Raw genomic sequence first — 23,718 nt, 5'->3', positions numbered from 1 at the left:
CAAGAGAACTGAGCTTTAAGTCTGGTTCTGCCATTTAGCTCCCTAATTGTACAAACCTGAGCAAATCACATGTCCCGTTTGGTTTCCTGTTCTAAGTTACCCAGCCTTGTTCTAGTCGTGAGTAAGTATAAAATTTCTGTGGCTGACAACAAAAAAGAGCAAACAACGTTTGATTTTTTATGTTCCTGACGTGTGAGAAGATGGATAAGAGGTATTGTGTTCCTTTTTGTTCCGCCCTGAAAGAGCTCCCTCGGGGAGCTACTCCCTCTGGGAGCTGTTCCCTCCAGGAGCTGTTCCCTCCAGGACGTTGTGGCTGTGGCAGAGGGAAAAGAATAGGGGGTTGGCAAAACCACACGATGACTGCTAAAGCCTCTGCTTCCCGTGTCACATGCAGTGTCCCCTCACGTGCCAATGGCCAAACGAAGCACACAGCCAAGCCCAATGGCAATACAGTGGGGATATACACCTCTCCCGTGCAAGGCATGTTATATGGTAGTGGGTGGAATTGACGAATCCTTTCATGGGAAAAGGAAGTGAATATTGGGCGTAGTGATACAATCTATCCTAAGCTTTATCATTGCTTCTTGAATATGCAGCACAATACATTCTCTGATATTCAGCTACTAAGTGGGGAACTTTAAGTCCTCTACTTGAAGGTCTCCATCATGCTTTCTGTTCTGGAGTTCTGTGGTTCTAGAAAACAGTTCTTACAGTTCGTTGTCAGAAGAGAGAAATGCTGCCTCTGGACTGCAGTTACCTAATGGCAGGTCTCTGCATTCTATCCCTGTTCCTGGAAATGTGAATATCAAGTATAGCTCGCTACAGTTAATTAGATCATCTCATTTTACCAGGTGCTGAGGGATGGAGTTTGGATTAGAAGCCAAACTTGTCGGATTCTCTAAGCACGAATGTTCTTGCATGTTTAGGTCTAAATTTCCCAAATTCATTTGGCAGTACGGTATTTTTAAACGTAGATTATAGTGATAGGACAGCAACTGGAGCTCATGAGAAATAGACTTGGATTAACAGAAATCATAAAACGGTCTCAGGAAAATGTTAATTGCAACTAGAAACTATCAACATTTGATTGATTGATTTTTTCAAACCATGCTGCTAAATTTTATCACTCTGATTTTATTTTGTTTTATTTTTCAAAGTTGATTTACAGGGGTGCCTGGGTGGCTCAGTCAGTTAAGCGTCCGATTTCAGCTCAGGTCATGATCTCGCGGTTTGTGAGGTTGAGCCCCAGGTCAGGCTCTGTGCTGACAACTCGGAGCCTGGAGCCTGCTTCGATTTCTGTGTCTCCCTCTCTCTCTGTTCTTCCCTGCCTATACTCTGTCTCAAAATAAAGAAATAAACATTAAAAAAAATTTTTTTATGTTTATTTTTGAGGGAGAGGGAGATAGAGTGCAAGAAGGGGAGGGGCAGAGAGAGAGGGAGAGAGAGAATCCTAAGCAGGCTCTGCACTGACAGCGTGGAGCCTGATGCGGGGGCTCCAACCCACAAACTGCGAGCCTGTGACCTGAGCCAAAGCGAACAATCAGACAACTGACTGAGCCACCCAGGCTCCCGTCAACATTTGATTAATATACAGATATCCAATTGCTATGAATACTGTTACAAATACATGCTGAAATCATAAAATGAGATACCACCATAAACTAGTGATAGTGATAGAAGCAAAGTGTGGTACCAGCTGCTGTAACCTGTATAGCAATGACCTCACATCATATGCTCTGTGTTCTATCATCCTGTAAGTGACTACTTAATATTCTTGCCACGCGGCTTTTAAGAAAAACTAACACAAAGAATAAAAGCAGTTATACCTGTGTTTGATATTCCTCTCATACGTGTTCTAGGGTAATTTGAGAGGAACTATTGCTAATGCTGAGAGGGTTTGTTTTGTTTTGTCCTGTAGAACACCGTTGATTTCTCACCGACCACTAGGAGGGTTTTAGTTTGGTAAAAGAGAAACTGAGACATATTAAAAATTTTTAGAGTTTATCTGAGCATACGTTAGTTTAAATCGGGCAGATTTAAGCCAGAAGTGGTTAGGAGTGTTCTACTAATGGGAGCTAGGAGGATGAATTTTATAGAGAAGACACAGAAGCAAAGCAAAGAAAGTATTTGATTAAGTTGTTGTCTTATTTGGGAAAGACTACTTGGCTGTTTGTGACTGGTTTTCCTTAGGTTTTGATTCCTTAGCCCTGAGGTAGTTACAGGCTATGGTTTTGGTTTGCTTACGTAGGCTGCTAAGGCATAAGACCCACCTCAGGCTAATGGCCTCCTTGTTTGATTAGTTTAACAACTTTAAGATTTTGGAAAAAAAAGAAAAACATGTGAAAATCCTTGTTTTATTCAATTCATTGTTGATTAAACAACTAGTGAATTTTGAAACCTATGTGCCCAGTCCTGTGTGCAGGCTTGAAAGAATGACAAAACTCACCTGGGACCTAGTGTATTTTTGCTTTCTTATACTTGGCACATTCTGCTAAATATATTTATTTACATCCATATGACTCCCACTTTGGACTCTGAACTTGTTGAGGGGACTGTGATTCCTTGTACATAGTGGTGAACAACAGATGTTGACATGAACTGAACTGAATTCCATCTTGAAAAGAAGTACAATCTGGTTGGTTAAAAAAGATTTGTGTACATAAGACATTCAGAGAGATTCTTTTAATAAAATAAAAGGGTAGGATAACACGCATTTTTTTGTTTTATTGACTAAATGACCCTTCAGGGAACTTCATCCTGAAGGGGGCCTACAGGGACTGAGAGTCATAGAGGAGAAAGAAAGCTAATTTCAGGTAGGCAAAACAGTAGTGCTAAAATTTTACAAAATTTATATTCTAGTTTACTTGGTTCTCTATACCTTTAATTCTACAGAACAATACTTTCATGGTCAGAAGGAAGATGCTTATCCTTAACCAACTACTGGACTTTTCTGGCTGGTCTGTTTTTCAAAGTATACAAAGATAACAAGATGGCCCCCAGTAATTCCCATTTCCCAGTATTCTCATCCTTGTGTATTCCAGTCCCTCATGGAATAGAACTATATAAACAGCAACAAACAGTATAAACAATAGAACATTGGAAAAGTGGTGGCTTCTGAGGCTAGGTCACAAAAGATAGTATGCCTTCACCTTGCTCCCTTGGATCACTCACTCTGAGGAAAGCCAGCTGCCATATTGTATGGACACTCAAGCAGTCTTAGGGGGAGGTATGCATGGTGAGTAAATGAGGCTACCTGCCAACAACCAGGCATGTGAATGGGCCATTCTGGAAATGAACGTTGAGCTCATACAGCCTTCAGATAACTGCAGCCCTTATCAACATTCTGACTGCAACCTCTGAGAGATCCTGAGCCCAAATCAGATTTCTGACCGTCACAAACTGTGGAAGATAATAGATATTTACTATTAGCTTAAGCTGCTAATTTTGAGGTAATTTATCATTTAGCAACAGATCATTAATATACCTACTGATACAGAACACCAAGATCCCTGAGGATCTTGTCTTAAAATACATATTCTATAAAATAAGGCAAATCTTTCTTGATCTTAATTAATCTCATGCCATTTCTTGCCAAGCAAGTATTTTCCCCTATTGATCTTCTTCCTTATTCTGTTTATGACTATATACCTGGAATCCCTTTCCACATTTCTTTTCTGGCACACTTTTTATCAGATTTCAAGACCCAGTTTAAAGAAGCCAGTCTATCACTTAGGATTGACTGTATGTGACTAAAGAACCCCAATTAACAATTACTTAAACAAGAGTCATTGTTGTAGTTGTTGTCCTTTATGTAAAAGAATACTGGGAGTAGTCCATTCATTCTGTTATAATAAATATATTATAAAAAATCTGGTAGACACAGTTTCTTCTAGCTTACTGTTCTGAATGTGGGTGCCTTGATTAAAGTCTAAGATGTCAGTGAGAGCACCAGCCTTCACAACTTATTCCTGGTAGCGAAATGGAACTTGGAGGAAAAAAGAGGTGAAATATGTGCATTAGCTGTTTTAAAATAAATTTTGTTAAAGTGCCACTCAATATTTCTCTTCTAATCACTGGCCATGGACTAGTCACATGGTCACACTTCATCTACAAGGAAGGCTGAGAAATGACTCCTTTTCTGACTGGCCCTATGCCCCGCTAAAATTTGGGGATTCTATTGTTATTGAAGAGGTGAGTAGGTTCAATGGGGTATGAATGTGACCGTGCAGTAGACAACAGCAGCCTCGGTTATATCTTCCCTATGTCCCTTGTGGTTCTTTGCATCCTCCACTGGGTTCCCACAGCTTTTATTTATTTATTTATTTATTTTAACATTTATTTATTTTTGAGACAGAGAGAGACAGAGCATGAATGGGGGAGGAGCAGAGAGAGAGGGAGACACAGAATCCGAAACAGGCTCCAGGCTCTGAGCTGTCAGCACAGAGCCCGACCTGGGGCTTGAACTCACGGACTGTGAGATCATGACCTGAGCCGAAGTCGGAGGCTCAACCAACTGAGCCACCCAGGCGCCCCTGCCACAGTTTTTAAATGCCTTATTGTGGAGACTCTTTTGCCTTTAACAGCCAAAGGAAATAATAAGGTCTCAGTAAATGTGTGTTGAATGATTGTACAACTAAATAAATGGCTGTGTCAACCTAGGGTTCTGAATCTTACCTTCTCATTTCTTTGAACTTCTTAGCAGAAGCAGTCACCATTAATCTTTCTTTCTTTTTTTTTTAAGTTTTTTTTTTTGTTGTTTGTTTGTTTGTTTTTAAGTAATCTCTACACCCAGTATGGCATTCAAACTCACAGCCCTTGAGATCAAGAGCTGCATGTTCTTCTGACTGAGCCAGCAGGCACCCTCATTAGCATTTATTTGTATAAAAATTGCCCAGAACAGTCGAACAAAATGCCTGGTCTCAACTGGTCAATTATTAATCTAAGATCTTGTTTACGGTGAATTTCCCAGGACATTGTTTTTGACAAGAGAGAACTCTTTAATCTTGCTGTAGGACAAAAAATTATAGCAAAGTGTCCATTCTGTTAAATCATATTACTTTGGTCATATTTGATCACGAAAATGTAATTCAGAATATGAACTTCATCTCAGAAAAGATGGTGCAAAACTACAAGTTTCTCAGAAGCTGTTAGAGGCATGTCAAACAGGTATAACTCTTTAGGTTAACAATGATGGTATATGGGAACCATTATAAAAATGTTCTTTCGCTTTGACCCAGTCATTCTAATCCTGGAAATTCATTCTAAAACAAATAATTCAATAAAAAACAACAACAAAAAAATCCATGCACTAGAATGTTCCTTGATGTATTATTTCCAGTGCAGTAGCAATCAGTTGGAAGCAAATAACCTAAATATTCAATATTCGGGAACTGGTTTAGTTATGCATGGTGCTTTGATACAATAAAAGATTGAGATAATTATGAAATCATGGCAAAGGGACATGACATTTTGCTAAGCAAGAGGGGAAAACGGAGTATGAGAGGACATGCTCATGTTCATGCAAAATATGTGCATTGAGAAAAACCACGATAGAACCAAAAATGAGAATAGTTTGGTGGTGAAATTTTTAGGTGATTTTTCTTTTGAAAACAATTTCCTTTGATATTCTTCTGTTGTTTTGACATAAACATATGACAGAAAATTCTGTGCAAGTGATAGCTGAATCCTATAACAAGCTAGTGGGTGACATGCTACTTCTTTAAAGGCTGTGATGTGTTTCTGGTGGCGGGAACAAGATTACACTAAGAAACTGACCAGTTCCCTGGACATTCTGCTTTTCAATCTATCCTGTGATCCCAGCTCTGTACTTCCATTTGATGAGGGACAGATGGGGGGTTATGAAATGAATCATCAGTTAACATTCACCCTCTCTTCCTTGGAGATAAATTGTATGTTGATCTTTAGAGCTCGGAGCTAGTTGCCCTAGATGTGGGTAGAATCAAAGGTTCAATATATTTTTTCTTGTACCTTCATTAGCATTGCTTAGCTTAAATATGCATATATATATATGTATATATATGTATATATATGTATTTATATCTAGAGAGAATTTTTTTTCGCCAGAATTATTTTCTTCCCTTTACCCAAATTGAGGTTCATACTGGTGACCATTTCGCTAAAGAGTGACTAGGATAAACGATACACCTTGTTTGACATTGCTCTTTTTTTTTTTTTTTAATTTAAAATGATTTATTTATGTAATTGAGAGAGACAGATACAGTGCAAAGTGATGGGGCGGGGGGGGGGGGGTGTGTGTGCAGAGACAGAGGGAGAGAGAGTCCCAAGCAGGCTCTGCGTTGTCAGTGACCGTGAGATCATGACCTAAGCCAAACCAAGAGTCAGGCGCTTAACGGACTGAGCCACCCAGACACCTTGCTTGTTTGACATTATTCTAAAAGTTGATAGGATTATAGAATTATGCCAGAAATTGAGCAGTTGATTGCCTCAAGGCAGGTAGCTGACATCTCAAGACGCTCTCTTTTCTCCAGTATGACTCAACCGGTCACAAGAGTAGGGAATGTTGTTTATAGGAGACATGGTGGCATAGTATGACTTTTTAAAATAATCCTTTTATTCAGATATAATTCAGATACATGAAACTCATACCTTTTGAAGTATACAATTCAGTGGATTTTAGTCTATTTATAGAGTTGCACAACTATCATCACTATCTAATTTAAAATATTTCCATCATCCCCCAAAGAAATTCTATACCTATTAGCAGTCACGCCTCATTCTTCCCTGTCCCCATCCTTGACAACCACTTACTTTCTATCTCTCTAGAGTAGTTATGGGCTATGTGAGCACTGGCATAGACACTGGATTGATTCTATCTATAATATATATCAATCTATATATACATACATACATGCATGTACATCCGTATATGTACCTCTATATGTATGTATACAGAATTGAAAGAGAGATACTCTTTCAGATTACAAAAATATAGACACACGCAGGCATTCATGTACCTTCAGGTATTAAAGATAGCGTCAGATCCCACAGGTTAAGGGCTCAGTCCTACAAGACTAACCCTTCCCCCGCCCCCAGCCTCAAACAACAATCGAACATCCAGATTGTCATCTGGGCTTCTGACCAACTGGCTGTAGATCAGAGGTTCCAATGACCCCTTCCTTACATTCGATTAACTTGGGAGAGCAACTTGAAGAACTCTGAGAAACATTTTATTTACTCAATGACCAGTTTATTATAAAAGGACATAACTCAGGAAGAGGCAGCTAGAAGAGATACATGGAGCAGGGTATGCGGGGAGGGACTTGGAGCTTCCATGCCTTTTCTGGATACAGCACTCTCCAATCTCCAAGTCCTCATCGACGTATAAGTTCCCTGAACCCCATCCTTTTGGGGTTTTATTACATGGGCATGATTGACTAAATCATGGGCATTGGTGAATGAGCTCAGTCTACAAAGCCCTCCCCTCCCTGAGGTCAGTGACTGGGGCTGAAAGTTCAAATCCCCTCTAATCCCAAGATTGGTCCTCTGGCAACCAGTCCCCATCCTTAAGTGATTTCCAAAAGTCACTTTGTTACCATAAACCCAGGTGTGGTCGAAGGGGGTTTGTTATGAATCTCAAGACACCTTTATCACTCTTATCACTTAGGAAATTCAAAGGTTTTTTTTTTTTTTTTTTTTTTTTTTAAGAGCCCTGTGCCAGAAAACCAAATATATATTTCTTACAAAAACAATATCACAGTCACGGAACCAGCCCACTCGGGTTTGAATTGTCGGCAAGTCACTTAACAGCTTTGCTCCTGTGTTTTCCCACTTTTAAAATGGGGAGGATAATAAAACCCACACCATAAGATTGATAAGGTTAGATGTAAAGAACAAAGAACAATGTCTGAGGCACAGTAGGGCGATTTATTTATTTATTTATTTATTTATTTAACGTTTATTTATTTTTGAGACAGAGAGAGACAGAACATGAATGGGGGGAGGGTCAGAGAGAGAGGGAGACACAGAATCGGAAGCAGGCTTCAGGCTCTGAGCTGTCGGAACAGAGCCCGACGCGGGGCTTGAACTCGTGCACCACGAGATCATGACCTGAGCCAAAGTCGGACGCTTAACCGACTGAGCCACCCAGGCGCCCCCACAGTAGGGGTGATTTAAATGTTAGCTCTTCTTACTGGGGAAACCACATTTCTCTCCTGACTCAATTATTTGACCAGGTTTGGAAAGTAACTATTGGCTCTGATGGTGGTTTACACGTCAGAGTAACTCAGCTTGGTCTCAGTGAGCCACGGTTTCTTTCTTCTCCACTCTCTCATGATCGCTATTGCCTCATGATTCCTGCTTTATTACCTTTTCTGTGGTTTACTCTGGGTTCTTCATCACTCCACCAAATCCCAGCTCTTACTTTCTATAACCGGTGACAAAATCTGACAGATTCGACAAGTCCTAATAGAACAGTGTCTACATAGAGTACAATGTCAACCCTGGTTCTGAATCAGCCTATGGTAACAGGGCTACACGTCACACAGCCTGGCTACACACACACACACACACACACACACACACGAAGAAGTATGAGCTTGGCAGAAACTCTTGTGGCTTCCGAAAAGAGGGAGGTATAATTTTCAGGCAAATGGCATGGAATGTCTGATACAGTCTTATGACACGGGGAGATATTTGCTCTATTGAGAAAAGCAGAATACAAATTTTTATAGTGCAAAACAGTGGGAGAAAATAATAAGAAAATATACAACCTAAAAAAAAAAAACCCTTTTTGATTTAGGCGGTAGAATCAGTATTTTTCCTTTCTAACCTTTAGTATAATCAAACTCTCTTTCATGCCCAGATACTACTTTTTACAATGTACTTTACAGTTTCTGAAGTCTAAATAAAAGTATTCTTTAAAATGTAGCCATTTCTGGGGCACCTTGGTGGCTCAGTCCGTTAAAGCGTCTGACTTTGGCTCAGGTCATGATCTCATGGTTTGTGAGTTCGAGCCGCACATCGGGCTCTGTGCTGGCAGCTCAGAGCCTGGAGCCTGCTTCCGATTCTGTGTCTCCCTCTCTGTCTGCCCCTCCCCTACTTGCAATCTGTCTTTCTCTCTCTCTCAAAATTAAACCTTTTAAAAAATGTAGCCATTTCTTCATCTATGGAGACATAAACTATGTACAAAGAAAGCAGGGAGTGGTAATAATCACTTAGATAATTCAAGTTGGGGTTTCTACCATTGAGGAAGAAAAAAATATTTGAGATCAGATTTATTGTGTTGTCCAGTCCTCTCCCTCTTTGCTAACACAATTATAGACTCTTTGCCATATTTATTTTCATGAGCGTGGAGACCATGTAAAGTCCTTGGTTCACCCTGTTTGCTGTGACTCTTCAAAATAGAGTTTAAAAAAAATCTATCTACTTAGAGAAATCTATGACATATGGCTCTCTGGTTTATTTTCCAGCTGTTTTCTGTTAACCTTGACTCTGAGAATCTTTTCCCCAAATAATTTATCTATCAAGGCAGGATGCAGATCAGTGGGGAGTTGTACTTTTGGATGTGAGGGTGTTCAGGCACAGAGTATGAAAAGAGAACAGGATTATTTCAGCAAATTATAGATGGGTGACTGTTCGTAATTTTCAATTCTTCCTCACCCATTCTTTCCCTTCTCCCTTTTCTCCTTTGCTTTTATCAAACTTTCACATCCTCTCTGTTCTGTCCCCATCTGAATGATTTGTATTTCTGGAATAATTCTGAACCTCTGTGAGCAGCACCCCTTTTAAAGTCACAGGATCACGGAAGCAATTAATTACAAACAGCAGGCTCTTACCTGATGTCTTCAGGATGACTTTTAATTATGCTAAATGCCCTACTTTTCCTAATGAGGATGTTCTGTAAACCTGAACATGGTTTTCCCACACTGCGCTTGCAGACAAACCCTGTGTCCAGCAGGGCTGCTGTTGCCTGCCAGGCCAAATCCTTTCTCTGCGACAAAGCCTGCCATTGTGTCCCCCACGCAGCCCCACTGATCTTTTCCAAAGGGCCTTTTAAAACATGTGCACATTTATTTCCATTCCCTGATGTGCTGGACGTAATAATAGCCAAAGAACCATGGTAACTTGCCTGGACTCAACGTTGTCTAGTGTTGTCTGAAAGCCATATCTGGCAGCTGGACTCCTGTGTGTGTGTGTGTGTGTGTGTGTGTGTGTGTGCGCGCGCGCGCGTCTAGTTGGGGGAGGGTAATCTCTCGTGCTTTTGTTGGAGGGTGAGGGGGGAATAAAGAGCTTGAAGAAGTGACAAGGTGTCAGTGTCCTCCTGACTCAGCTGTTCAAGGGCTTAATCCCAGCCCACAACTGGATGTCCTAGGGATTGAGCGAGACCGTTCCTCCTGGCTAGTTTCCAACTGTTCCCAAATGCACTTGAGAAAGTTCCATGTGATTTTTTTTTTTTTTTTATGTAGCACCTGCTCTAACAATCCCAAAGCAACTTTTTTCTTCTCCATTATACTGTACATCTGTTATTTTGCTGACATGGAAGCCAGCATAACAATGAGATTCATTACTTGCCCGATAAATTGATCCCGGCTACGCTGAAAGACCCCAGAGTACTCTTCCAGCATTTATCCAGTGGGAGGACAAATTTTGAAATCCCGTCTGTAAAGACTTTCTCCAGTGAGACATGTCATTCAGATAAGCTTGTTTCACTTCGAGGTTGTGATGAGATGAAATTAGAAAGCTGAAGGATGGGTAAGATGATGAGAGGTGGCTGGGAATCATTTTTTACTTTCTCGTAAGCAAAAGCAATTCTGGGGAAGTACTTTAAAAAAAAAATCCTTACATTTTCTACCTGCAGAACAATTTTAACAAATGAAGGCCTTGATGGGATGACAGTTACTTTTTTCCCCACGTCGTCCTAATAACAAAAACAAACACTTTTTTCTCTAGAGCTACTTTTTTCCCTCCTTGGAATAAAAAAAAAAAATCTACTTTATTGTATTGGGTAGGGTGGGGATGGGTAAGGAAGGAAGGCAATTTGAAAACATTCTTCCATGTTGAAGCACACATTTCGGTTCAGCCCTAGACACTGTGTGAGGCTAAACACATCTCTAAATATCTAAACACATCTCTAAATCACTAAACACATCTCCTGAGAGAAAGGAAACAAATAAACTGGTTAAAGGGGCTCTATGGCTGGAGAAGCTAAGCGCTCAAAAGAGATGCTGATCGTAGAGATGAAGAAAATTCTTACCCCCGTTGGGAATTTCAAATCGACAGGATCAACGTAAACACCAAAACACAGCCAGTTTATATGGTGTGGGCTCTAACTTAGAAAGGATTTTTTTTGCTTTAAAAGTTTGCTGCAAAGTGGTTTAAAAAAAACTGATGAAGCTTTTCTTTTTCTCTAGAAATATTGTTATGCCTAAACACTGTACAACGAATATAACTGACGACCTATTATGTTCAAAGAATTATGCTAGCCAATGCAGGGAATAAAGAGGAATAAAAGAGCCTTTCTGAGGTGTTTATAGACTAACTGCAAAAGATAGAGGTAGAAAAACCTAGGTCCATGTCCTATACCTCTATTACAGGGCAAAATAAGGTAAGTCCCACAGTTAACATGTGTTTTAAACAGTATCTGGGGCTTCGGAATAGAGAAAATGTACTGTTCGATGGAGGGTCAGAGGAGATTTCATGGAGAATGGGGTACTTTACATGTTTCCTTGAAAAATGGATACAGGGGCGCCTGGGTGGCGCAGTCGGTTAAGCGTCCGACTTCAGCCAGGTCACGATCTCGCAGTCCGTGAGTTCGAGCCCCGCGTCAGGCTCTGGGCTGATGGCTCGGAGCCTGGAGCCTGTTTCCGATTCTGTGTCTCCCTCTCTCTCTGCCCCAACCCCCGTTCATGCTCTGTCTCTCTCTGTCCCAAAAATAAATAAAAAACGTTGAAAAAAAAAAATTAAAAAAAAAAAAAAAAAAAAAAAAAAAGAAAAATGGATACAATTTTCCTGGAACCTGGTTAACTGGTTCTCCAAGTCCAGTTAACAAGATGAGTTAAGGCTGGAAAGTTCAAGCTGTGTTATATTTTATAACTAACCCACAGAGATCTAACATCTAAATGTGATTTTAACAGTACAATTAACATTTTTATAGATATATGTGTTAATTGTATTAATTAATTGTAATAATTAATTGTATTTATATATATAAATTGTAACCTAAAACATCATCATAAATATTGTTTCTCTGTGAATTAATTTATCAGATCATCAATAGTGGTGGAGGGGAGGACAGGGGGAGAATGTTAATAAGAATGGTTTGTTCTCCGGACTTCTGGGGAAATTTCTCATTTACTTTGCTAATGGTGGTTATGAATGTCTGAAAGTTTGAAATTTGGGAGTTATTTACAAAGCTTTGTGATATTTATTTCATGAGCTCTCTCAACAATTATCTATGGAACACCTAAGATATAAGCCATGCCTAGGCACTGGAGATACAACAATGAACAAAGCAAAATCCTCACTGTCCTGGAGCTAAAGTTCTAATGGTAAGAGATGATAAATAAATGAATAAGTAGGTATATGACATGTCATATGCTGATAAGATTGATGGAAAAATTAATTACATGAGGAAAAAAAGGATAGTATTTTATATAGATGGTCAAAGAAGTTATGGCATTCAAACAGACACTAGAAGGAAGTGAAGAAATAAGCCATGCAAAGATTTTCAGAGAGAGCATACCAAGCAACAGGATCAGGAGGTGCAAAGGCCCTGAGGCAGGAGTGTGCTGGAGTGTGAGGAACAACTTGGAGACTTGTAAAGTTTGATCAGAGTGAGCCAGGGGGAGAGGATTAGGGCACTGAGGTTTGAGAATTGGGCGATGGGAGTAGGATTAGTCCTTAAAGTCATTGTAAGAACTTTGGCTTTTACTTTTACTGCCATGGAGACATCGGGTGGTCTTAAGCAAAGGAGCACCATGATCTGATTTCTGTTTATTGAGATGCTGATGATTTGGGCCAAGGTGGCAATGGCAGAGCGGGAGGAAGTGGGCAGAGTTTGGAATATTCTGAAGGAAGATCCAACAGCATAGAAGTGGAGAGTAGTAAGAGAAAAAGAGTGATGAATAATGGCGGTTTTTGGCTTAAGCACCAGGAAGGAAGGAGGGAAGGAAAGGAATAGTGGAGAAGATTTAATGAGAACCAAATCCCAATCTCCAAAGTGGTCTCCCAAATTTCTGAAAATGACGGTAGTCAGACCCCCACATGACACCATTCATGCAACTGTCTCAGGGCACACATCCACATGCTTGAGCCAAAGCAGAAAAGGCCTTCCTACAGAGCTTAAGTCATAATGGAGGACGGCAGACCCATTTTAAATTTTCAGTTATTTCACACACTGCGCGGGTTAACAATCCATAAACTTTGATTTATATGAACTTCATTTTCTGGTAGCAGAAGAGAATGACATAATAAACAAGTAAATATATGACATGTCAGGGCTTACATGCCGCTGGAGATCTCTGCTCATCTAGTCCCCTATACTCTAGAATAAGAAAACATTCCTTTTTCACAACTTAATTAACATCAAGACTAGTGCTGTCTGATAGATACAAGATGCGACCTACGTGTATAAGCCGCATATCCATTAAGAAGGAAAAATAAATAAGTAAAGTCAACTTACTAGTATATTTTATTGGGGCACCTGGGTGTCTCAGTCAGTTAAGCGTCTGGCTCTTGGTTTCAGCTCAGGTCATGATCTCACGGTTCATGGGATCAAGCCCCGTGTTGGGCTCTGTGCTGACACTGTGGCACCTGTTTGGGATTCTCTCTTTCCCTTTCTCTCTGCCCCTTTCCCACTCTCTCTCAAGACAAAGAAATAAATAAACTTATGTAAAGAGTAATATATTTTATTACAGTGTGTATTTTATACTGCATTTAAGTCAGACAAGGGGTCAGTAGCCACATGTGATTAGTGGCTGCCATCTTGGACAGCATTTAGATTTAGACAGTTCACTAACTTGGAGTCAATTCTTCCACATTTAGAAACCACAAAAAACAATTCAACTCTTCTTAGATCTGGATAGGTTCTCCTTTCCAGGTCTTGTGTCTAAAAAAAAAATTTACACGTATAAAATTTAGATACCATATTGTGAGTCAAAGCTACAGTTCAGTTGGTGGTCACTGAAAAACGACCAAATGGAAACACATACTTTCCCTTTTCCAACTTGTCTACCTTCGGGGATATATCTTTCAAAGTTAGTGCATGTGTGTATACGTTTGCATGCACGTGTGTCTGTGTATGAATGCTCACTCACATGTTTGTCTACATATCTCTGTGTTCTTGTGCAAGATGGGTGGCCTCGTGGTTTAAGGGAAGACAGAACACCATGGAAGAATCAATAAAATTCCTGGCCCCAGGACGTAGCAGAATGGGACTTCCTGATTGCCGTCCCAGTGTAGAGAGACCAGGATGATTATCTATGATAAATAAAAGCTAGGTGTCCATTCTTGAAGTATATGGAGATGCATCCTTCTGAAAGAGAATGAGTCTTGAAGCTCTGTAACTATCATCATTAGCTACAAAAAGTATTTGTGGCCAAGAATATATATGTATATGCACACACACATATACATATACATATATGTATATGTATGTATATATATATACATGTATGTATGTATATGTATGTATATATATGTATGTGTATATATATATATATATATATATATATATATTTTTTTTTTTTTTTTTGCAACATGGGACATTTAATGTAACGGAAACGTTAGCCTTAAAAACAAACAAAAGTATAATTGTTACCTTGAGAGGAGAATGTTAAAATACAGGGTCTAGAAGAGTGGACTGGGTGGGTGGTGAGGAAAAACCTGAATGTGGGAAAGCATTCAGAGAGGGAAGTGAAAGAGCAAAGCAAACATACCCTACTTGCTGTTGTGCCTGTTTTGCCCAAGGTCAGTTCTACCCCAGTGCCTCACCACATGCGGGGGAGTGTGTCTGTGGGGAGCTAGACACTCACCCCTCACCCCAGACAGGGCAGGATAAGAGGGAGTGCTGGTGAGTCTATTCCTTACACCTTCTGCCAGCTAGAAAATCACAAAGTTATGGCCATCTTTGTTTTTATTTGTTAAAAAAGTTTTTGTTTTAATGTTTCTTTATTTTTGAGAGATAAGAGATGAACCGTGAGTGCAGAAGGAACAGAGAGAAAGAGGGAGACACAGAATCCGAAGCAGGCTCCAGTCTCCAAGCTGTCAGCCCAGAGCCCAACGCGGGGCCCGGACTCACAGACCATGAGATCATGGCCTGAGCCAAAGTCAGACACTTAACAGACTGAACCACCCAGGTGCCCCTTTTTAGGTTTATTTATTAATTTTGAGAGAAAGAGCGCGCGAGCAGGGGAGAGGCAGAGAGAGAGGAAGAGAGAGAATCCTAAGCAGGCTCACGGTCCACACAGAGCCTGACGAGGGGCTCGAACTCACAAACCGTGAGATCGTGACCTGAGCCAAAATCAAGAGTCAGCCGTCTCACCGACTGAACCACCCAGGCTCCCCTTATGGATATCTTTTTACAAAAAATGTAGTGAAACGTATCAGCCTTGCTATTTAGGTGACCACACTGCTCAGAGAAGGAGAGCACACATTAGGGGCCTGATTCTCCACCTTGCCCTCATTTATTTATGTTTGTTTCAAAGGGTTTTTAACTTCACAGATGATAAACAAATACATTTCACTGTAAAGGGAGATTATATATGAACCCAGTTTACAGACAAGACCACCAAGTTTCAGGGAGGTTGACCAGTTTGGTCTGAGGGTAGAGACTGGATTGGAAACTAAGCTTTACCTCCTTGTAAGAGCCTCCTGACTGTCTTAGATAAGCTCTGGTCATTTCGATGTGAAAGAAGGGTGTGGAATGAGAGCTACTTGTGTAGAGTGGGGACAATGAGAGGTATGGCCAAGGGTCTCGGGGGGATGGGAATGACACATAATACCTGTCAGTCTTGTTGCTCTCGCCTTCTTTGTGTGTATGTTTTGGTAACAATCATTGTCTTGGGATCTAAAAAGATAACAGACAGGACCTTCTTTTTCTTTTTTTCTTTTTCTTTTTTCTTTTAGAGAGAGAGCACGCACGAGAGGGAGGGGGGCAGAGGGAGAGGAGAGAGAATCCCTGGTGCGGGGCCCGATCCCACAAACCTGGGATCGTGACCTGGGTCGAAACCAAGAGGCAGATGCTCAACCCTCTGAGCCACCCAGGCTCCCCCGAGAAAGGACCTTCTAGAACTCTAAAGGAGTGTATGTAAGAATGCTGACAATAATGTATAGTGTTGGACAACTGTATGAGTGAAGAGTAAAAAAGTGGAGGCTTTGAACGGGTACTGGGCAGCATGTAAGTGACACCTCAGGGGAGGGAAAGAACACTCCAAAAGACTGAGCGGGAAGTTGGGAACCCCTGGAGATACACATCCCAGATTGTCTGTGCCGCCCTGGTCCTGGCCATTTATGTTTCGGCTTATTCAGCAGGTTGTCACCGAGTGCTCCTCCAGTCAGATACTGGGTTGGTGCAGGCAGTACCACCATGGACCCTGCGATCCCTGTCCTGGAATTAGGCAGCCAGCCATCAGGACAGCAAGGGCTTTTGGGCCACCGAGAGGCTAGTCTGGGAAGCAGGGACTGGCCCTAGTGAGGCAGGTACGGTGAAGTATATACATCGCTGGCCATGCCACCGAAGTGAGTACGTGCGAATCATTCACACCAGGAAAATCCAGGACGCTTTTAAGAAGAAGCAGGTGATCCCTTTTACAACAAAACAATACAGTCCCAAAAATGTAAACAGAGCTTCTAAGAGAGTACAATGGGGGGAGTAGTTATTTATCTTTGCTTCACTAAAAAAATTTCAACACAGATTTTCTTTGAATCTGGAACTGTCACAATGCTCTTGAGCATATGTTCAGAGATGACCAGCCACATGATTGAGAACCAGATGGAAAGAGCCCATGATACCGTGTTAGGATTCACTGTTAAAGATCATCAGCCAACGGGCGCCTGGGTGGCTCAGTCAGTTGGGCGTCAGACTTTGGGTCAGGTCATGATCTCACCGACTGGTCCGTGAGTTCGAGCCCTGCATCAGGCTCTGTGCTGATAGCTCGGAGCCTGGAGCCGGCTTCAGATTCTGTGTCTTCCTCTCTCTCTGCCCCTCCCCCGCTCCCTCCCTCCCTCTCTCTCTCTCTCAAAAATAAATAAACATAAATTAAAAGATTATCAGCCAAGAAGATAAAGGATTTCTGGGAAGACACTTTAGCCAGTGGGGTCAAAGCAATGCAACGTGCAAAAATAAAACTTCTATCAGGTTTCAGTCATTTGAAAACAAGTTATTTTCAAATTGGGCACCTGCAGATATGAGGATATGTTTATGTCAAGCTAGAAGAAGTTTGAAAACAAAATTGTAATGCATATAGTCAAAGTTTTCTCTACTTTCAAATATACAACCCTTCTATAGAATTCGTCTATATGTATTTAATAACCTCTCGCATATTGCAACGATATTTTTGACTATTGGAATTTAAATCCGTTTCTCTGATTTGAAGCTACTCTCTCTTGTTTTCTGTCCTGTGTTATTCCTTCATTTTTGAAGAAATACAGTGTGTCAGATCTCAAAACTCTGCCAACGAATTGGGACGGTCCAAATGGTCAAGTAGAAAAAGACTCAAAAATGAAAGTAAGAAAAACTCTGGTCTCCTCTCAACTTTATCACTACTTAGCTCTTTGAAAAATGACTTATGCTTCTTTTTAATTAAAATAGAGCATATGATTTTATAATTTCTAATGATCTGAAACAGTTTCAAGATCCTACTGTGTTAACTGACTGTTTCAGATGCTGTTTTTAGGTGACAGTGGGTGGGTCAATATTTATATCCGAGCATAGAGTTCTCTCCTTCCCAAAAGGTTCCGGAGGAAATCCAAATTGCAATGGACAAATAGTACCGGAGGTGGAGTTTTAGTTTCCTTTTCTTTTCTTTCTTGGCATTTCTGCTTGATTTCCTAACTTCATTCTGATTTCTTCCAAGCTATGTTTACTGTTCTTGCTGCCACGGGGAACACTTATCAGGAACCCCTTCACTATTCCACTGAAAAAAAGTTTATTGCACACCTGGATGCCTTCTACAACTATTCTGATGAGACTCTGGCGCACGTTATTCCCACATTTTCCAAGGCTCTCCAAGGCTGCAAGCCCTGGTATGTGCTGTTCCCTTTCCTGGTTGTTCTCTACAACCCTTTCCACCCTTTAAAACCGCTCTCGAATATCACTTCCTCTGCAAAGCCTGCCAGAGAACTTCCATTTTTGCATTCATCACATTGCACTGTAATTGTTTGTTTACACATCTGTTTCCTCAACTAGACTCAGAGCTCCCTGAGGTCGGAAATCTTCTCTTGTTCAACTTTGCAGCTTCCTGTTGGCTGCAGGGAAGTCCAGGGCCAGAAAGGTGACCCACCCTAAGCAAGTATGTGACCCTTCAGCAAAGAAGCTTTCCTGCCTTCACGTTGGCCCCCTCTTCTCCATCCCTTGGTCTCACTTATCTTATCTGCTTCTAATTCCTGTTATCTGACAGCATTATTTACTTTGTAATTCATCTGAAAAACATTTTTTCAAACAAGGTAGACAGTTTTATAAGAAAAGAACTTATGGATTCCTAGGGCTTGCCTTAGCACTGTCCTTGCAAGACAGAAGATACTAAATACATGTATATTAAAGAAGGGATGTATTCCTAGCAATATTTGATTGTGACTATGGACCAGGCGCTGTCCTAGCAGGTTACATGTCTTTACTCATTTAATTTTCCCACTCCAGGGCTAGATACTGTTACTATTCCCAGAGTATATATAAAAAAATGGAGGCTCAGAAAGTTTAAGCAACTAGCACAGATTACACAGTTTGCAAGAAGCAAAGTCAGCATTCAGACAATGGTGATATGACAGGAAAAAGCTAGTTTATTTCTCAACTTGAATTATCCTCAGGATTTCATAAATAAAAGTTATGCATGGTAATTTAATACCTAAGGGCCACGGATCAGGTACAGTTTTGGTTTTGTACACAGGTTGATGTGCGGTGTTTTTTTCCTCTATTTTGCAAATCTACATTTTATGGGAGTTTGTTTGGGAAAAAGTCCTCCAGGGCTGCTATGCTTTACGCATCTCTGGAAATATGGACAACAGGAGGCACCGAACTGAGTAGCCAGGGGTCTGTCTCCTATGAAACGTGTGCCGAAAGCAGCATCTCAAACCTCCAGATGATGCAGAAGAGTGTGGAATTAGCAGTAGATTTCCTAATCCTCACTTTAACATGGGCTCCATGATTTCTTCACTGACTGAAGCGTTTCAAGGATCCTGAGTTCTGGCTCTTTGGGTAGAGCAGGGCCTATTGTGGAGAAAAGGCGAGAAGAAAGTTTCCTTCCCCTTTCTTGCCCCCTGGGTCAGCTCCCTTAAGGAGTTGTTGCTTTTCGCAGTCTCATTCGTCTTTCTTCCACTTCTAAATCTCCACTCCTGTTCCAAGTCATTATCACTAGAGTGGCTCTGTGCCTCAGTTTCCTCCTCTGTAAAATGAGGATAACTGTGGTAACCACCTCACAAGGGAAGAATAGGAGGCGCAAGGTACAACGGGAGCTGTGCAGGGGCTGGAAGAGAACCTAAGGAAGACAGGATGAGTTGGAGACAGTAGGTGCAAAAGCTCAAAAGCTTTTTGAGTAAAGGAGGTGATGGGTGGGAGAGGGCTGGGTTCTTTCAAGTAGGGTTCCTGACCTAAACAAGAACAAGGCTGGGCTGCTCCCAAAGCCCTATACTTACTGAAGCCGAAAATAAAGAATGTGGATCCTGCTCTGATGCAACTGAAGGATGCCCAAGGGGCTGCTGGGGTAGGCTAGGGGAAAGAAATGTTGTCCATAATCCCCGTTCTTGGGTAACTACCATTGTCATCCCTACTGCACAGACATTCTGAAGGTGCCCTAGTACAATGACATTATTATACTCTGCACCTTTGAATCATTCATTGGATATTTCATTCATTGGATGTTTTCCTATGATGATCATAGACTTTCACCTGTGCATTTGTATATCTACTAGTGTATTCAGGAGAGGGATGGTTGGCCACACACCCCCAGATTCAAAAGCAGAATGACCCTGAGTCACCCTTAGGAGAGGCAATGTTGGCTAATTTGTCGCTATCTTGACGAGAGTTTCTCTGCAGTAAAATTGCAGCCTAGACCTAGGAGGGACCTCGAGGGTCATATAATTCCTCTTTGGGCTTCTCAACCATTACAGACAGATAAGGAAATTAAAGCCCGGGTAGTGATTTGAGGACTTGAGTAATGGAGAAGTTTCCATCTCCAGCTTTGTTTGCCATTAGTTGACCAGTTGACTGTAGATGCATCTTTTTTAAAATACTAACTAGAATGGCTTTTTCTAAGTGCAATGAATTTTAAAAACTGTTAATCTCCTATCCCTGCTTTGTAAACACTGAAGGGCATGGATACATGCTTTGCAGATGGCTTTGTTGTTTCTTCAGTGAAAGGAATTTTCTAAATGACCTTCTTCAGGCCAAGCAGGCTGAGTTTAAAGACAAAGCCAACTAATATCATTCATCTAATTGGCATCCACTCATCTACTCAGAAGGGAGGACTGTCACTGCAAGTCAAAGATAGATGGTGACGGCCTCAGGCATGACACGGTAGACTGTGGTTGCTTTTGAGATGGATGGAAAAGCCCACGGGACCAGAATTACCTTGGATATGTACAACCCCCAGAGATTCACCCTTCTTAGTTAATGAGCTAAACGTTTGTTTGTTTGTTTGTTTGTTTGTTTAAGTTTATTTATTCATTTTGAGAGAGCGAGAGAGTGCGTGCAAGCAGGGAAGGGGCAGAGAGAAAGAGGGAGAGACAGAGAATCCGAAGCAGCCTGCACCACCACCAGCACAGAGCCCAATGAGGGGCTCGAACCCACAAACCGTGAGATCGTGACTTGAGCTGAAGTCAGACGCTTACCGGACACAGCCGCCCAGGCGCCCCGTGAGCTAAACTTTTTCTAATAGAACCATCTCTAGGAATGTTGACCCGCTGTAGCTCTATCAACCCCTCACACTTCAGTGTGACTTTGTTGAAAGTAGACGATGAGAACCAACCTGACTGAGGAAATGGCAGCAGGAATGGGGAGATGATGCCACTGCTTTGTCCTCCCCAGAGGCATCCAAGGGAAGGATCTTATTATTTCATGGAAGGGAAAGCACGATTACGGGGAAACAGGATATTGGAGAACAATAACAGCAAAATTGGGTTATTTTGCTATTTCCTCAAGAAATAGGATTACTGAGCTAGACAGAAAGAAACACCATGTAAATATATATTTATTTTTAGTGTCTCCTTTTCCTCTTTCTTATTCTTCTTCTTGGGATACCCAAATCAGTATTTTCTAAGGAAAACCCCTGGATCCCAAGTGACCAAAAGCTCTGCTTGGGCTGAAAACACAAAGAAAATTAGTAATGATCTGTATCTACTAAGAACCAAGATATTTGTTGGGGCTCCTTTCCCACAAAAAAGGTTGGGAAAATTTCCCTACTGTGAATAAAGATGTTTAAAAACAGCTTTATGGAGATATAATTCCATACGATACTCCCATTTAAAGTGTATTTGAGTTTTGGTATGCTCTATCATTAATTTTTAAAAATTATGGTAAGTTATATATGACATACTGTTTGCCATTTTAACCATTTTTAAATGTCCATTGAGCAGAGAGTTTTAATATTTTTTTTTACAGAGAAATTCTGTGACTTCACACTTGCTCAAAATATGAATCTGGAAATAAAATTAATCTCTGGAATATAAAAAAGTCAGTTGAAAAGACTCAATGACATGGACCCTTCTGTAAGTGAGCAGCAAAGCATTAACTGGTCTTAAGAGACTTCCATCAGCAGCCAGGTGCCTTGCGGTTCCCAGGAGTTCTAGATCCCAGACTCCCTCAGCACCATCTTCCCGGAAACACTGCTTCAGGGTCATTACCACAAAGAGAGAAGTGTTCAAAAGGTGAGAGTTTCTCATAGTTTCACAATAACTCTGTCTTATTAGAGTGTTGAGGAAAGTCTCTGGATGATTCTGAGTGGCTCCGGCTAAGAGCTGCTCTATCACGTGGTTCTATTACTCAAATTGTTGATTGCCATTGACAACCATTATCCGAGGCTTCCTTGTTTCAAGAATTCACAGTAGCATAGTTTTTACGCTTTGCCCAAGTTTTTGGTTGAAAATAATAATAGGTAACAATTCCTGAGCACTTCCCAGATGCTGTCTTTTTTTTTTTTTTTTTAATTTTTTTTTTTTTTTCAACGTTTTTTATTTATTTTTGGGACAGAGAGAGACAGAGCATGAACGGGGGAGGGGCAGAGAGAGAGGGAGACACAGAATCGGAAACAGGCTCCAGGCTCTGAGCCATCAGCCCAGAGCCCGACGCGGGGCTCGAACTCACGGACCGCGAGATCGTGACCTGGCTGAAGTCGGACGCTTAACCGACTGCGCCACCCAGGCGCCCCCCAGATGCTGTCTTAAGTGCTTAACATGCATCATCTCCTCTAATTCCTACAACAAGTCCGAGAGGAAAATGCCTTCATTATCTCCTTTACACAGCACAGGAAATTGAAGTTTGGAAATATCCAGTAACTTGCTGGCCCAGTGTTATGTCATATGGTTGGTAAGTGGCACAGCCAGGACTTTGACCCAGGCCCCAGTCTTCCTGGTAGGTCAAGGCACTGAGCTGGAAAGACGGATTCCGAGCGAGATCTTTGCATCGCTGCTCCCAAGTACTAGCTGTGGAAAAATCTGTAACTTTTGTTACAGACAGGTGTATTGGGCAAAGTCTGAGCCAAGCTGGCCCTGAGGTGTTATTGTTCCTGCCCTCCAGTGGCTTTCAATCCGGGAAGAAAGAGTGGTTCTTTAACACAAGGGAGGCTCCAACAAGTTCTAGACTACAGCTACCAATCAGGTCAGTTGGGAGAAAGTTTTACAGTTTAAATTTCTTACCAACTGGATGAATTTTTGTCCCAGATATAATGATATGCAATTAAAAACAGACCAAGGTAAAAAGACACATGCTATGTCTTTTTTTTTTTTTTTTTTTTAAGTTTAGTTTGTAATTTCTGATATTTCACACTGTAGTAGCTGCTGAGGTAGGACGCCTTCAGGGCTCCTTAGTAGCTTTGAGGAAACCACGCTTGCTCCACACCCCAGTGCAAACCCACCTCCTTCCTCCCTCTCCCCCCACTGTTGTAATGAGTCTGTTTACTCGGGACACTTGAAGCCCAGTTTACAGGGCTGCTAACTGAAGCCCAGTTCACTTAAGGGCTGTGCGCCTCTCTAGGAGAGATGTCAATTATTGCTTTGCAAGTTGTGTCAACTTCTTGGCCAAATGGCAGTCAGCTGTCCATGTGGACACAAGATGAATCCTGCAACTCAAGAAAGGTAGAGGTATTTGCAAGAGCAAACTTTCAAGGAACGGAACAAACCTGCGACTGTGCCTTTGTTGCCTTCATCTTTCACAGCAGCAAACGACCTGATACTCAAGAAAGGTATAAATCCTCTTTCGTTCCCCAAACCTATAGACTATTTTCTAAATTGCTCCCTCACCCTTTTAGGCATTGTTTGCCTCTATCTTTAAAAAGCGCTGAAGTGTAAATGTTATTCTATTTTTCCTTAAAA

General features: G+C 41.3%; 2 long non-coding RNA genes across 3 annotated transcripts in view; both read left to right on the top strand.

Annotated features, from left to right (window-relative positions):
• LOC131514720 (uncharacterized) overlaps positions 1–15,643 on the top strand; it is a 119,402-nt gene extending 103,759 nt beyond the window's left edge. For both annotated transcript variants that reach the window (XR_009263242.1, XR_009263239.1), the window contains one exon: positions 15,159–15,643. This is a non-coding gene — a long non-coding RNA (uncharacterized LOC131514720). The remainder of the gene's footprint in view (positions 1–15,158) is intronic.
• Positions 15,644–16,131: 488 nt separating this feature from the next.
• On the top strand, positions 16,132–23,706 carry LOC131514722 (uncharacterized). The gene is made up of 4 exons (XR_009263244.1): positions 16,132–16,285; positions 18,054–18,222; positions 21,791–22,056; positions 22,651–23,706. It is a non-coding gene; the product is annotated as an uncharacterized LOC131514722 (long non-coding RNA).
• Positions 23,707–23,718: the final 12 nt, after the last annotated feature.

This window comes from Neofelis nebulosa, chromosome 6 (genome assembly GCF_028018385.1).
Source record: "Neofelis nebulosa isolate mNeoNeb1 chromosome 6, mNeoNeb1.pri, whole genome shotgun sequence".
In the NCBI taxonomy this organism is placed as follows: domain Eukaryota; kingdom Metazoa; phylum Chordata; class Mammalia; order Carnivora; family Felidae; genus Neofelis; species Neofelis nebulosa.
Note: the sequence above shows the minus strand (reverse complement) of the source record. Positions and strands in the feature narration are given on the sequence as shown.